Genomic DNA, 15891 nt, shown 5'->3' on the forward strand with positions numbered 1-15891 from the left:
AGAAGAAGAGTATGAAATAGATGGAGAATTTTAGAAAACTATGAGTGCTGGCTCATATAAATTATAAGAGGAGACTCAAAATTATTTGCTTGCCTGGCAGAAAAAGTGAGGAGGCTGAAAAGAGCTACTGGTCCTAACAGTGTCAAAGAAAGAGGAAGCAGGCTGTAGACACCCTCATTGTCAGGGTTGTTGCTGAGCCTCAGTACTGTGAAATGCATAAAGGCGCTTGTGAGCAGAGTGGTGAGCATGCCCAGCAGGGCCATAAAATCAGCAGACAAGTGAAGCATGGCCTCATGCAGTGCCCTCTGAGGCAAAGCTAAGAAAAGGTGCCACATGCAGTATTTATTGGCTTTTCCTTGGGATGTGTAAGTGTCTGTTTTAAGGATGTACCAGCACAAAATATTCAGAAAGGAAGTAGACTCATGGGAAGATCTTAAAAAACTCATCTCTGCTGTCCAGTGTGCGGATGCATAATCCTGGCAAATAAAATTCTGAATGGTATCTGATGGAGAAGAACAACAAATGGCACAGCTTGAATACTGGCATATGAATCACCTTTCAGTATTTGTCCTTTGGATTTTCAGTACCCAGGAAAGTGAGGTAGGAATGAACTGGATAGCATTAAAAAAGTTTCATGCAGATAAATGGGTACCTGCCAGATGCATCCAAGAGAGGTCATTTAGTGGCCATAAGTAGATAGAAAAGCTCTGTTGCCTAAAGCAGCTCAGAGGATACAGAAGAGGCTGGGAGTCTCCATTTACTTATCTGAATTTTTTTTTTGTCTCTGAACCCTAGAAACCAGTGCTGTTCTGCAGGCTAGATAACCATGGCTAGCAAAAGACTGGGTCCACTTGCATCTCTGAGCAGATAAGTGAATCAAAGTTGAGCATTGTGTGCATAACATATTGCTTTTTTTTCTATTAATTTTCTCCAGGGAAAAGGAAAGAAAGAAAAGCTTTTAGGTTTTTTAGTACCATGGGGCTGTATAATAGTTCCTGTCTTTGTCAGGTTCACTTTATTTAATATTGAGGGCATGAGTTGGTTCATCAAGTATTTTGGCGTACTGATCAATGTGTGAATTCAGTGGGCCCACCTTTACTTATTCAATGAAGAAAAAGAGAGGATGGCTCAGCAAAACAGGTTTGTACTGGAATCTGTATGGATTTTTTTTTTTAATGTGAACACATAGAAGCTTTAAAATTACTTTTTAAGTTTTTTCCCATTCTCCTACAACATGTATTAATCAGCTCTGTACTCATGAGATACCTGGGTACTCTGGCACAGCTGTAGAAAAAGACTGTTTCTTTACAAAACAGTAAAATGTTTTACCAATCATAAGTACATATTGGTCAATTAAAAAAGTAAATATCACTCAAGTATAATCGTAGCCAAAAAGATATTTTAAAATTCATGCTACCTCAGAAAATACTTCTCTAAACTTGTAGCTAGAGGTATATAGTGGGTTGTTTTTCTAGTTAAGGTATATATGCACATTTACTCTGCACATAGAATATTGAAAAGTAGCCAAACCACTTTGTGACAGTCTGTAATTTTGTTTATTTTATGATATTATAATTTCTTGGAAATTATTCTCTCATCTTGTGTTTCATGTGTCTTATCTTCAAATGCTAGCTGTAAGGTATGATAAATTAAGATAGTTGCACTGCCTTGCTGTGAGCATTTATCCATTGCATTCTTCTAATCAGTGTGCTTACTGCAGGAACTTAATGAAAGTTTTTAGTCTGAATAGGGTTCCTGGAAAAACATATATACAAACCTGCTGGCATAAAAAGACTATTCAAACTCTGTTGTAATCTCTAGCTAGGTAAAAAGTGCCAAACCACTAAGATTTTAATAGAAGCTTATAAAAGAAATTTATAATCTCAAACTGTGATTTGTATTTAAGTATATTATTCTTCTAGTTAAATTATTCAAATCAGAGATGATGGCTTTCACCATTAGAAGAAAAAAAATCCCCACAACAATGAAATATCAGGTGCACAGCAAATGAGATTAGTTTATCACCCAACACTGTTACTCCTCTGTTAATGTAGATCACATGTGTCTCCCAGGTATTACTTCAAAGAGCTATCATATCTGGGAGCAAAAGTAATTGTTAAAACACAATACAAAGCTCTGCTCAAAAAACAAATTACTTGGCTCATGGGGACCTGGTACTGAGAAAGCTTTACTTCCCTTCCATTTGCTTATTAATGAGATATGGTTCACCATAATGTTCAAATTCTTTTTGTGAAGAATGACAATGAAACTGTGTTATTACCAATATAAATGCTAAATTTGCCTTTTCAATTACAGGCTCGTTCTTTTCAGGTGGGAGCAATTGAGCAAAAATGATGATCAATGGGCTCACAACAATGCTATGCAAAAAATATTCAGTCAAAACCCAAGAGGTGTATGTTTTAAAATGGTTCTGAGGAGCAAGTCAATTACAAAAAAAAAAACCAAACCTGGATATCTAGCTTAGCCCTGTGTAGAATTTCCAAATGTATTTGACTCAGTTAGATGTCCAGGTTCTTTTTTTTTTTAAATGTAGTAAGAGTTTAAACTTCTTTAAAACTTAATGACATTTTGTACCAGTGCCATTGCTAGAAATTAAAGGGGGTTTGGGTTTTTTTTCAGAAACCTTAAGAGGGCTTTTGTGTTTGTTTGGATTGTTTTCCTGTTAATATAATAATTTCACCTCTGTCAGGATAGAATGAATGTCCCACCTAGTATGGGTAATCCACATATTATAAGAATATTGAATACACCTGCTGAGACTTTGCCTGATGAAATGATGTAAAAGGAAAAAAAAAGAGAAAACTCTAGTTTCTTTTCACTGGAAAATGCTGATGTAACTCTTATGTTTCCTGTACTCTAATTTAGTCTGGAATTTTATCTGGTACATGAATTAGGGAAATAATTTCTAGCCTTCTAGCCTTTGGCTGCAATTTTAGATTGAAATTACAGGCATGCACTAGAGGTTGGAAGGTTATTTGCCCATCTCTATAAAAGCAGACTCTAGAAAGCTGGATTGTATCTAAAAAGGCTTTTCCTTGTGCTTTGTGATGCTGTCTTGCTGTTTCCCACCTGCAATCTTTCTCCTCTGGAAATATTTGAAATATTTGTGAAGGGTGTGTGTAATAAAAGGCATAGCTGCTGTTTCAAACAGGAATTGCTTGCACTTCTAGACAGGGAGAGCTTTGTCTGTTCATGCCAGACCAAAATCAATTCAACAAGGGATCTTGGGCAAAGGCTCTTCTGAGCATGAAATTAAGGGAATCCTGCTCTGGTTCCTGCAAATCCTAAGGACTGATGTCAAATGGGCTGTTCCTTGATCTCTCGGTGTTTTACAGGTGCACCCAGACTAGACCTGTCAAAGCTTTTATTGCTTTTCGGACTTGGCTTGTGTCTTCTCAGAAGTACAGGCAAAACTGAATGTTGCTGTAACAAAGATGAAGGGCATATGGCTCCTGCCTCATGAAGGAAAATGTCTGGGATAAGAGATGAATTAGGGTGGGAGAATTCTTTTTTTACCATCCTTGTACACTTTTATTTAAGCATGATTTATTACAAAAATATGGTACTTCATGCCATTCTAAACTACTAATTCTGACTTCTAGAGCCCCTTACCCTGCAATGAAGACTGAGTTTAGAAATTTTAATATTTTCTGCATTTAGCTTGACATTCTTCCAATTACATCTATTTTAGGCCTTACAAACTGGTTTAAGCAATTGCAGTGAATATTTTAGATATCTGTTTCAGAAGATTTTGGAAAAAATGAGCAGCAACAAGGAATTTTGAGACCAAAGGCTTGTAAAGAAAACATGCTTGGCAGCAAAGGTTATCTTCCTCTTCAGTAGTCCTGATGGAGTGTTTTTTGGAAAGGAGTATGCTCCTTACTTGAGTGTTGTTTTTGAAGAAAAAGACTTAAAATCAGGCATAGAATATTTTCCATAGAATAGGAAACTATTCTATTATATTTCTAATATAATTCTATTATATTCTATAACAGGTTAAATCCTTCACTGTCTGATTTGACTGAAGCAATGACTGTAATAAGAATAATTTGTTGTGTTGAATGCTTAGCTGAGTCCTTGATTTGTGTAAGTGAAAGTCTTAATAAACCATATTTTGTTGTGCATGTTTATACCTGTATAATAAGTAAAAAAACATGCAGTTTCAAAGCATCAGACAGTACAGAATGTGGGCAGAGCAGCTGATATCACCACGAAGTTAATAGTTCCCATTTATGAATACATAAATTAAATGAAGGTAAATTTCTGGCAGAATGAAAGAATCATCTAGTTATATGACGTTTTTCCTTGTGTGGCAGTTTGTGAGGATATACTTGGAAGGGCTTGTGAATAGGTTTGTGTGAAAAAAACATAAAATACAGAAGGAATGTTTTCCCATGCATCTTGGATGGCTTTTTGTAGATCCAGAGCAAGGAATTTTATTCTTTATAAATTATCATGGGTTATCAACTTCCCTTCTCACACATGTGCTCCATCAAAGACATTCTAATGAAACCCAGCATTTTGATTAATTTTATTTGAAAATATTCTAACATTTCATAGGTTTTATCCTGTTGCCATCTGTTGAGTATGTCTATGAAAGAGTGATATTACCCTCAAGTTTTAGGTATCTTTTATATCATCATTTATAATCTAGAACACACTGGTGTGGGTAGGAGGAAGAAGGAACTGTGATGATTGTTGAGGAATTGTGTGAATCAGCAGATGAACTGCATATCAGGTTTTCATTGGACAAACTTCTTGCTAAGTGCAAACAATGTGCTACACTATTTTGGGGTCATGTTGTTTTCAAACCATGGCTTTAGTATTCAGTACTGCAGTGTTTGCATGTTTGGACCAGCCATAAATACAGAGACAGTGAAGAAAACCTTTTAGTCCCTGCTTCTGGTCCAAGAAGACTGATTTCCTGTTAGGAGATCAGCTCTTTGGAATCTAAATGTTTTCCTGAGGACATTTGGTCAACGTTTTTTGAGGAAATTTTTGCAGTTATTTTTTGCTGTTCAGGAGAGTATGCCTGTAAGCAGCCTCAACAGATGGCTCAAGGACTCTATTGGTGACTTCATTTCTATGAGTTCTGCCCACTTAACTTTCTTTGGCTACATCCTAGGCACAACAATTCACAGGAGAGTTGTAATTTAGAAGTTATAGTATAGCAATATTATAGTAATAAGTGTACTAACTGTACTGTACTATACCTAGTGCAGCAACTACCAAGAAAATACACTCATACTTGTGTATAAACATAACCATCTGACAGATCTTTTTCTGACAAGATTAAGATTTTATTAAACTGGTTAAATTCATTAATATAGAAGCTATTATAAAAAATGTAAGAGAATTATGAATCACAGTGCTAGAAGTCTACTGTGGCATGTCTGGGCACGCAGGACTTGGAAAGAGATGAGAAATCTTGACTCCATGTTTCAGAAGGCTGGTTTATTATATTATGATGTATATTATATTAAAAATGCTAAACTAAAACTATACTAAAAGAACAGAGAAAAAGGAATCATCAGAAGGTGAGACAGGAATAGAATGGAATGAACAACAAAGGCTCGTGATTGACCGGGACAGTCTGGACAGCCAGACTGTGATTGGTTATCAATTAGAAACAACAACATGGGACCAATGATAGATTCACCTGTTACATTCCACAGCAGCAGATAATCATTGTTTACATTTGTTCCTGTGGTGCCTCAGCTTCTCAGGAGACTAAAATCCTGGCAAAAGAATTTGCATGAAATATCATGACTACCGTCTACGAAAGAATTTTGCTACCATGAGCTCATAATTTTGCAAAACTCCCCTGAAGATATTTGGAACATATCATTCTTATCTAATTGATGCCTTGAGGTTATATGCACATTTAAGTGAGATTTATTGAGGAGCTTGACTTACTGAGAGAAAATTACTGTGTATTTTCATTAAATCACACCCCTTGGTTGTGTAATAATAGATAAATTTTAAAAATGGTAAATCACTAAATACAATTGAATGAAGACAGTAAATTGTGATATCTAACATACCTAATCTCACTATTTTTTGATTTCTATTTAAATATACTTTATTATGATTGTGTCTTATGGCAGCAGTCTCTTAGGAGTATTTTTAGCATGAAATCTGCTAGAAAATGCCAGTATTTCAAAAAATTTTTGATGCATTAAATTTAAATGCATGTCCCAAAGTATTTCTAAAAGTCAGGATAGAAAAGTATATCATAGGAAAATTGAACTCCACAGTTGTGAAAATGCTAGTTTTCCTTTTAAACAGACACTCAGAGTCTTTTTTTTTTAATAAACTTCTGCCAGTTAAAAATATTGAGTTCTATTGCTCTTTTTTACATAAAAAGCACCTTTTAAATTCAGTTCACTCAGTGTACCTCAGAGTTACATTTCTTATATTTAGCCTTATATATCTTTGATTTTTCTTTACATGATATTATTTCTCTGGATTGGTTAGAGTCTTATCAAAATGTGTCTTTAATCATTGTAGTTTAGGTAATTATTTTCATATCACTGCGATGACTCCTCAGGGAAGCCAACACCTGTTAGGTGCTCACTTTTGCAAAATGTGCTTGTGTAATATTGCAGACATTAATTTTTAAAGAGAGACAATAGTGTTTTATCTCTGCATTTTCTGCTTTATAAGCAGAAGGCTTCATCTAAAGTTTTTACTTTATCATACCTAGTTTTGAACTACTTGACACAGAAGAGTTATGAAATGGTCAAGTATAAAGCAGAAATCCTCCAGTGAAATAATTATGTACAATAATTCTTTCAGTAATGCAGGGCACATAACTTCTTTAGGGAAACAAACCTTTTAAAAATCTCATTAATTTATTTGAGCTCTGATTTAGGGTTTAGAAGGCTGAAGGAATGCTCTCCAATGTACAAAACTTTGGGACCAAGACAAATGTTTTCACACTACTCAGGTAATATCCTGGGCAGTAACCAACCATATGAAGTTCAACAAAGGAAAGTGCCAGATTCTGTACCTGGGATGGATGAATCCTGGATTTAGGGTCAGGTTGCAAAATGGGATGCTGGAAAGCAGTGCCTTGGAAAGAGACCTGGGGATCGAAGTCCATGAGTCAGAAGCCAACCAGGCACAACAGAGCAGTTTTGTGCACAACATAAGAAATACATTAAACTATTAAAGAGTGTACAGAGGGGCACAATGAGGATGGTGAGGGGCCTCCAGGGGAAGCTGTGTGAGGAGCAGCTGAGATCACTTGGTCTGTTCAGCCTGAAGGAGAGGAACCTTCACTGCAGTTACAACTTCCTCATGAGGAGAACAGGAAGGACAGGACTGATCTCTCCTCTGTGGTGTCCAGGGACAGGACCTGAGTGAATGTCCTGAAGCTGTGTCAGGGGAGGTTTGTGTCAGATACTACAAAAAATGTTCTTCACCCAGAGAGTGGTCAGGCACGGGAACATGCTCCCCAGAGAAAGGGTCACAGCACCAAGCCTGACAGAGCTCAAGAAGCATTTGGAAAATGCTCTTGGGCCCATAGTGTGACTCTTGTGATGGTGCTGTGCAGGGCCTGGAGTTGGACTCCATCCTTGTGGGTCCTTTCCCACGAGGCATATTCAGTGATTCTGCGGACTTGTGATATGTTCCATTGTCTTCATCTTTCAGAGGACTGACTTCAGCTACTCTCTATTTGTGATGGGTGGGAAAGCTCTCAGCCAAGGTTCTTTGAACTCTGAATGCTGAAATAAGTTATTTTCTGGCACAGTCAAGCATGCTCAGATACAGAAATGGGAAAGCTCCCCTGTCCTAGGCACCCAAAGACAGCTGAGCTTAGTGATGCCACTGAAGCTCTTGAGTGGCCCCTTGTGTCCCTTCCTCCTCAGTCACAGGCCTGATGTGATGTCCTCAGTGAAATGTTTCCTCTTTCTTGAGATGTGGCCATTACCAAAGTAACATTACATCAGGACAGTTTCTACTCTGAGTATTTAGATTGTGAACCTGGTTTTCCTCTCATTTTCCTACACAATTTCACATGCCAAGGCGTTGTGTGCATGTGTTACAGATCACTTTCACTGCACAGAAGAGAGGAGAGCTAAACTTAATGGGTAGCTTTCTTGAAATGGACGTTCCATAGCTAGTAGTGCAACTTCAAAGGCATGCTGCATGAGAAGTTTATCAAAATCAGTCATGTCCTTTTTCATACTCTATCAAATCCTAGCTATTAAATCTGTCATCAAGCAGTTGCTTAGCTTGCCAAAGGACATCTTGAACTGAAGTCCAGAGAATGGAGCATATAATTGAATCACTACTGACCAGCTGTCAAAACAACCCTCTTCTCCCCAAACATTAATGAAAGGAAGAAAATGAGACATCGTGATTCAAACTTATTCTGACGACATCCCATTGTTGTGTTCTAGCACTGAGCCAAGAGAAATCATCCTCCTTATTACATTTTCCAAAAGCTTATTATAAGCACTTGTGTGCTGCTGATATCGCCCCAGGAGCTGACTGAAACTTCAGAGATAAAGCCAGTATGCTCTTTGAGATAATGGTAATGTATGCAAAACAGAAAACAACCACAACAACAAAACTGTTCTAGAAACCTGAAAAAGCTCACCATTTTAGCACACCTGAAGTATGACACAGACATTATTGATGAGATATTTGTGATTATCTTATTCTTAAGATCAAATGCAATTAAATATCAGCCACAACATAGAACTGCTAGACAACACAGACCTACTGTCAGACCTATCCATTTAGGATCTTTCCTGTGTATGAGGGAAGAAGCATCCTTCTTGGAATGACTTGTCACATCTATTTTGTTGTCATATAATCCCAGTGTCTTTAATGAAGCCTGGCTAGATGTTTTCATCATTATATAAATGTTCTATGGGTACACAGATTTTTTTTTTTCTAAATGCAGTTATGCAACTAAGTAGAAAATGTGACAGCATCATTTTAAAACAAGCAAGAGACTTGAGGTTTAGACATATCTTCAGAAAAGCCAGAATTACTTGTCTATCTCTGGGAAAGTCTTGCCTGCTGGAAGATGCTGCATGGCCTAAGTAGCCTCAGCCTTGGCTAGCCACAGCTCTGAAACAGGCTTGTACAAGCCAATAGAGGCTCATGGGGGAGAACTTCCATTCCTTTCAGACTTTGAGATTATTAAAGTGGAAGGGGGAAAAAGGAAAGTTATAGGGAATAAAGAGAGGTTTTTTTTGTCAATTCATATGGTGCCTTCATCAATTACTACCTTATTTTTAAAAGAATTCATTGAAAATGGTATAATCAATACTAGTAAAGGTGAATAAATAGGAAAAAAAAAGGTGACAAACTGTGTGGCCATTGTTTTTGTTCTGTGCAAGGCTATAAGTATGAAGTTATCAAGTATCAAGCTTTGGTCTTAACAAAGCAAAAAACTCTTTCATAGCACTTAAGAAAAATGGTTTGACAAATACATATAAGTGCAGAAATGCACATCCTTTCTATTCACATTTTTCTGAGACAGCATGTTCTGAAGCATATCTGTTGAGACTTTAGACAATGAATGTAGATTGCTTTCAATGATTTATGCCAGTTGAATTAGAGATGATTTATCACTGTTTTCTCTAAAACAAATGACTGTAGAAAAAGAAAAGAGTTCTCTTACTTTGTTTCCTGTCAGAGAAAATTATCATTGGGTTGGATTCATGGTGCCCAGACCACCACAATGCTTTTATAATCCCAGTCACTTTGGGGTTATTTGGGTGGAGTTTAGGACTGGAATCAAATCAGTATTTTGCTTTACAATGATGTATATATGATGCAAATTCACCACATATACACATTTATGACATGCAAATACAGACCAGAGCTATAAATAAGCTTGCTTTGTTTTGATCTGAATTTTGGTAGACCAAAGAACCTTATTAAATTTTGCTATTTATTAATATATTTAGCTAATGGAAAAGTTCTTTCCTTCCCAAAAGAAAAAAATCCAAACCATCAAAATATACTATGAACCATGCTCCCCTCCCCCCCTCAGCCCAAAAACCCCACTAAAAACTAAAAAGGAAAAAAAGAAATTAGACCTGAGTTCTGCCAGAATATAAAATGTCGACACAAATGGTTTAGTTCCCCTAGTCTGCAGATTCTACTGCTCCACTAAACCTCCACTGCCTTTTTATTTTTTCAAATTGCAATGTTGCTTACTGTTTGAGAAGATGATTGCAACAATCTTTATTCGTGAGGTGAGAATTCAATTTCTGCAGAGGAATTTAAATAGTGAGCAAGGACAGTTATCTTTCTGATATTTGATAAATGGAAAAAAGATTTAGTTATCTTGAGGTGAGATTACTTTTCAGAGAAGATGACATTTATTACCTCAAGGACATATTTCAGAAAATCCCTGTTCTTTATCCAAAGGTGATAGTTCTCTTCATCAGGGAAGAAGGCAATTGGGAAAAGAAAAGATTAATTATATTTTTATGTGCTTGAGCAGGGGATGCAATTGGTTTGTTTCTACAGAGGACACCAGTGGAATAGTGAGTGGGTTTTGCAGAGAAGGAACAGCTTATCCAGTGAAGCTTCTTCCAAATTCTTTTCAATTCTGTGGTAAACTTCCTGTGCTCAAAATCTTAATCTGTTAATTCCTTAATAGACAAGCATTGTTTTTATTGGGAAGTCAACTTGAGAGTGAAATCAATTCCCCTCCTCACCTTGCAAAAAGCACAAACATTTCAAGAGAGGCAGAATTACCGACTTTCATTGGATTTGTGTCCTGTCTATTGCCTCCCCCTTTATAACTCCAGCCACCTGCTCTGTCCTCCTTCAGTCCATCTTGGCATACCTACCAGTGCCCTTGCCACACATCCTGCCATTACTGTCATTCTTTCTCCTCCTTCCCACCAAGTTGCCTTCCCTGTCTAGCTTGTACCATTGGCCCAAGGTCCTGTGCCTGAATCTGTCCTACAGGGAGTGTTGCTGTGTGATGCTTCTGTCTGCCCTGCCTGCACTGAGATGGGGAATCACAGAGCTCACATCTTCCCTTGCCCTTCTCTTTTTCTTTGAACATTAATTCAGTTCTCTCCCTTCTCTCTGTTTCTCATCTCCTGAGACTTCTGCCTCAGTCACATTTATTACAATTGGCCAAGGGAGTGAAAATGATTTGGAGAAAGCTGACATATGGATAAATAGTGCTATTATATAAAGTTCCACCTTCATTAGAGAATCAGCCTAAAAATACAAGAAAAAAGGGTCTTTCTTCGAGAAATGGATTTCTTCATTTGTAAATAGCAAGAAATCAAATTGACATTGTTGTCAAGATGTAAGTGAATACAGTGGAGTAGATTATCATATCCCCTTTTAAAAGGGATGCTGCCTGTTTACATGTTCTTCTGTCGGTTCATAGTAAGCCCTTTGAATTCAGACATCTTGATTTTGTTACACTATGGCAGACGCATAGCACTTTCTAGAAAACACCTGTTAGCTTCCCATGACACCTATGGGAAAAATATACATGCTAATCTGGAAGACGTACATTAACTCAGGACAGAAATTGTTCTGTTTTTTCCTAATTCCAAAGCAAATGTTGCTTACTTTTTGGGGTTAGCTGTCCTCTGCATGATCCTAATCTGAGAAGAGGTTGCTCTCCCTTTCTGCTGAATAAATTCTGTGCATCAGATTCCCCGCCTTCAGCAAGTTTGATCTGTTTAGCAACTCTAAGATAGCACAACCTGCATGTCTGCCCTAGTGTCCCCAAGGCTTGCTACTCTTTGGCATGTGACTGTGGCTTCTTGCTGTGCAACCAGAGCAAATGTGGTGCAGAACCAGCAAGAGTCATCTGCTGGGCTGAGTTTTTGCTGGGATTGAGCAGCGCTGTAGCTACCTGAGCAACTTTGCTGCAGGCTGAAGAAGTGAAATGAACCAGATGCCTAATAATAAGGAATGCTCCTTGTGGGAAGCAGAGCTAATCAGCTACTTCCACTAACAATCAGCAGCTCTAAGAGAGGTGGGGAAAACTGAATAACATTGGATGGACCATTTCTGGACCAGCTTCTTTTCAGTTCTCAGTGACAAATGTTCCTAGGGTAGATGTGCAAGGAAGCACTTTTCCCTCTCTCACTGAGCTATAAACATGTGAGTCTTGATAGGATCAAGAAAAGAACTAACATATTTTTTCAGGCTTCTCAGGAATTAAGGATTCTTTCAAAACTACTAGTGAAGTTAATCACTTTTCCAGATGTACTTAAAAATGGCAAAAAATTTTTAAAACTGAGATTTTGCTAGATTTACAAATTACTTAATTGATCTTTTTCTTTGTAAATATTTTGTTGGTATAGACTGAGTTAGGTTAATGTTCATTATTTTTATTCTAATATTTTGCCCATGTTTTAATATTGCGATAGTTAATTTTCTGCAGCAAAAATCTATCTTTCCAATGCTTATGTAAGATTTACTCTTTTACTGCTTTGGATATTGCATAATTGATTATGATATTAAAAAATGAGACTTTCAATCAGCTTTCAATAAGCTATTTTTTCTTTGACAAAAACCAATATGGCCTTATATTTACTAGGCACCTCTGAAAGTAGTGAGAGTCATTCACACTGCTCTGGTATGATTTATTAAAAGGCCAGACATTGAATTCTGGCCTACAGTTCTATACACAAAAGCTATTAAATATTCTACCACTGAGAAAATCACACCTCAGGGTTTTTTTTTTTTTTCTGCTGAAAATTATTTCTTTTTCTTGAAATGGAAGCAAATTAGACAAGCATTTGCACAACAAGAAGAATTACCAGAAGACATATAGCAGGGGATACTAATCATAGAGCAAATGAATTAATTCTGTCATGTAACCTATTTCTTCTGGCATGAATGATGATTGTTATGCTGTGTGTCCTTAAGTTAGGATAAAATTTCTTCAGCAGCTTCATTCTCTCATTTTTAAGAGGTGTATATTTTTTAATCTTCTTACTCTGAACAGATTATTTAACAGGCAGTATTTCTTTATTATTTTATGTGGCATCCAGGATATTGGGTGAGTGCTTTATAAATAAAGGATAAAACTTTTGCTTGAAGAGACTAAAAGGAATTGGTTCTTTCTTACACTATCATGTGCCTGTTCTGTCAATGAGGATAGTTGTAATAGTATCACTATCCAATACATCATCACTTTTCCTTTCCCTGTCTAGTTTTATACAGTTTTGCATTACCATACTATCGGAACAAGTTCTGTGTAAAGCCAGCTGTTTAAAGTGGAATACCTTGCAGGTCTTCAGCTGCAAGATGATGGAGTCTCTGGAGGTCGAGATGACCCCAAGATGTGTTAGAAAATCTCTTTTTCCCAGCCCGACAGCCAAAGAAGGAGTCAGTATTCCTCGTCTGTGGTTTCCAAGGTTGTTTATTTTCCCTTATCTAGTACATTCTTTCTCTGACCTGCCGAGGTCCATTCAGCAGGTCAGCCAGAGGCACACTGCCCGCCTTCAGGGCAGTGTTGTCTTTTTACACTAAAAACTAAGTGTACTTTATTTGCAATAATTTCCCAATACCTATCACCTATGTTAGACAGTCTGTCTCTAAACCAATTCAAAAGTGCCACCATAACCCAGAAGATGGACGCTAAGAAGAAGGAGAAAGACAGACAAGGCATGCCCAAATTCCTCATCTTGGCTCCTGAACACCCACCTCAAAAAATCCCAAAATTCTATTTTTCAGCCTGTGACAAACTAACTATCATTCTACTTAAACTTTTGTGGCTTGTTAGTCCTCATATAAGGCTGATAATTTTCTCCATGGGTTAAAATCAAAGGCACAGGGGTCTTGGGCTATGTGCCAAGGTCTCTGAGCCCCCTGCCAGGGGCTCGAGTCATCCAGGGCAGCCAGAGGGATGTCCTGGGTTCAGACAGCAAGAGAGGGGTTAAATGGTTCTGGAAGAAAGTAATTGGGCACTGGTCTTGATGAGAAGAGGAACATCTTTGTGACGTTACAGATGACAGATCCAGGCCACATTTGACCTTTCTCCATGATCTCTCCAGCTTCTAGAGGAGTCCTGAGTCAGTGTTTATGAGACCTACAGGTATCACAGACCCAAATGTCTTAAAAGCCCTCCAGATAATGGGAGTGTGGATTAATTCTCTGCATAGGAAACCAGCTGTTTCAGTTCAGGAGCACAACTGCAGGTTCAGTGGACCCTGGCAGAAGAGGAAGAGTCTGAGAGAGGATGAACAGATTCTGTGGATGACTATTCTGGCTCTGACACGACTGTCTGTCTAAGATGACATGCTGAAAGCTGAGCTGGTTGCTCCAGATCCAGATCAGCAGCAGGTGCTTGCAAACAATGTATTTGAGTTCTCTGAAGGTAGTTATAGCTAAAGGTCTTTCCACTTAGTCTCAAAGGAGAAGAGACCAACTCAGACTTGGTAAATATTGAGAGATTGAACTGAGGACAGATGAATCTCATCCCTAGCACTGCATGCTCTTCTCCTTTACACTTGGGATTCAGCTACTTGCAAGATTTGACCATGGTGTTTTGAAAGCACTGTCTTTGGTCATTCTAGTGGCCATTATACTAGCCATTATTCCTCTATAGGAATATATGGAGAATGCCAGGAGTGGGTGTTGGGAAGGATGAAAGTTTGATGAGAAAGTCTCACAGTCTCTGTGAGACTTATGCTTAGCAGAAAGATTTTTGAATGCAGATTCTGAAGAAGGAATAGAGATGGAAGCAAGTTTTGATATAGAAGAATTGCTGAGCCAGTCTTACTGGATAAACCAATGAGGCAAAGGGTATGTTAGTTAGAAGGGGGTTTTTATGACTTAGAGCAAAGGATAAACCCACCTCAAACAAGAAGATGTTTTTACCAAGCAGAAAGATAGCACAGGCAAACAAGTCAGCAAATGTTGTAAGTAGAAAAAAGGTCTCAGAATTTTCCACTGCAAGGAAACTGAAAAACAACTTCTAGCTTAAACTGTAATGTACTAACTTTTAGTGATTGGAGAATGGTAACATGAATATGGTAATTATAGTAGTTATGATAGGCTATAGATAAAAGTTAAGGTATAGATTGGTTCTACTGTGTTAAGATGCTCAGCAAAGAAAAGTATATAATGCATTGCAACCAAAACCAAAGGGTCTCCAGGCCTGCCTGCAGCTGGAGCTGACAGCTGTAGGCACAGGCTCTGTCGCCCACAACCCTGGACTGCTGTAACATCTTGCATGGAATAAACTGCATTTTGAAGAGCCACCTGGAGTCCCACATCTCTCATTTAGGCTCTTACAAGTGGGAAGAAAGAGGATAGAGCCATGCTTAATTATTGCAAAGGTGATGCAATAAAAATATTTTCTAGTCAGAATAATGGAATCAAAAATCATTTCAGTTGGAAAAGACCTCCAAGATCACTGAATCCAACCTCTAAATTATCACCATCTTGTCAACTAGACCATGGAACTAAGTGTCACATCCGGTCATTTCTTGAACCCTTCCAGGGATGAAGCATACTAATTGCCTGGGAGAAAAGGCCAACACTCACCTGGTTGCAGCCTTCTTTCAGGCAGAGATCAGATGAGTTGGCCTCAGCCCATGGATCCAGCCTGTCCACATCCCTCTGCAGAGCCTTCCTAACCTACAGCACAGCAACACTGCCCCTCAACTTGGTGTTGTCTGTGAACTTATTGAGAGTGCTCACAATCATCTCATCCAGTTCATCAATAAGGACTGGATCCCATACTGAGCCTCAGAGAAACCCAGTAGTGACTGCCGACTAAATGGGGCACTGTTCACTACCAAAGTTAAGCTAATGCTCACAGTTTTATAGGATACACACACACACAGATGTGTGTGTGTGTGTATATATATATTTATAAAATATTCCTACATGTTAGAAGAACTCAAC

The sequence above is a fragment of the Motacilla alba genome, chromosome 2 (genome assembly GCF_015832195.1).
Source record: "Motacilla alba alba isolate MOTALB_02 chromosome 2, Motacilla_alba_V1.0_pri, whole genome shotgun sequence".
In the NCBI taxonomy this organism is placed as follows: Eukaryota; Metazoa; Chordata; class Aves; order Passeriformes; family Motacillidae; genus Motacilla; species Motacilla alba.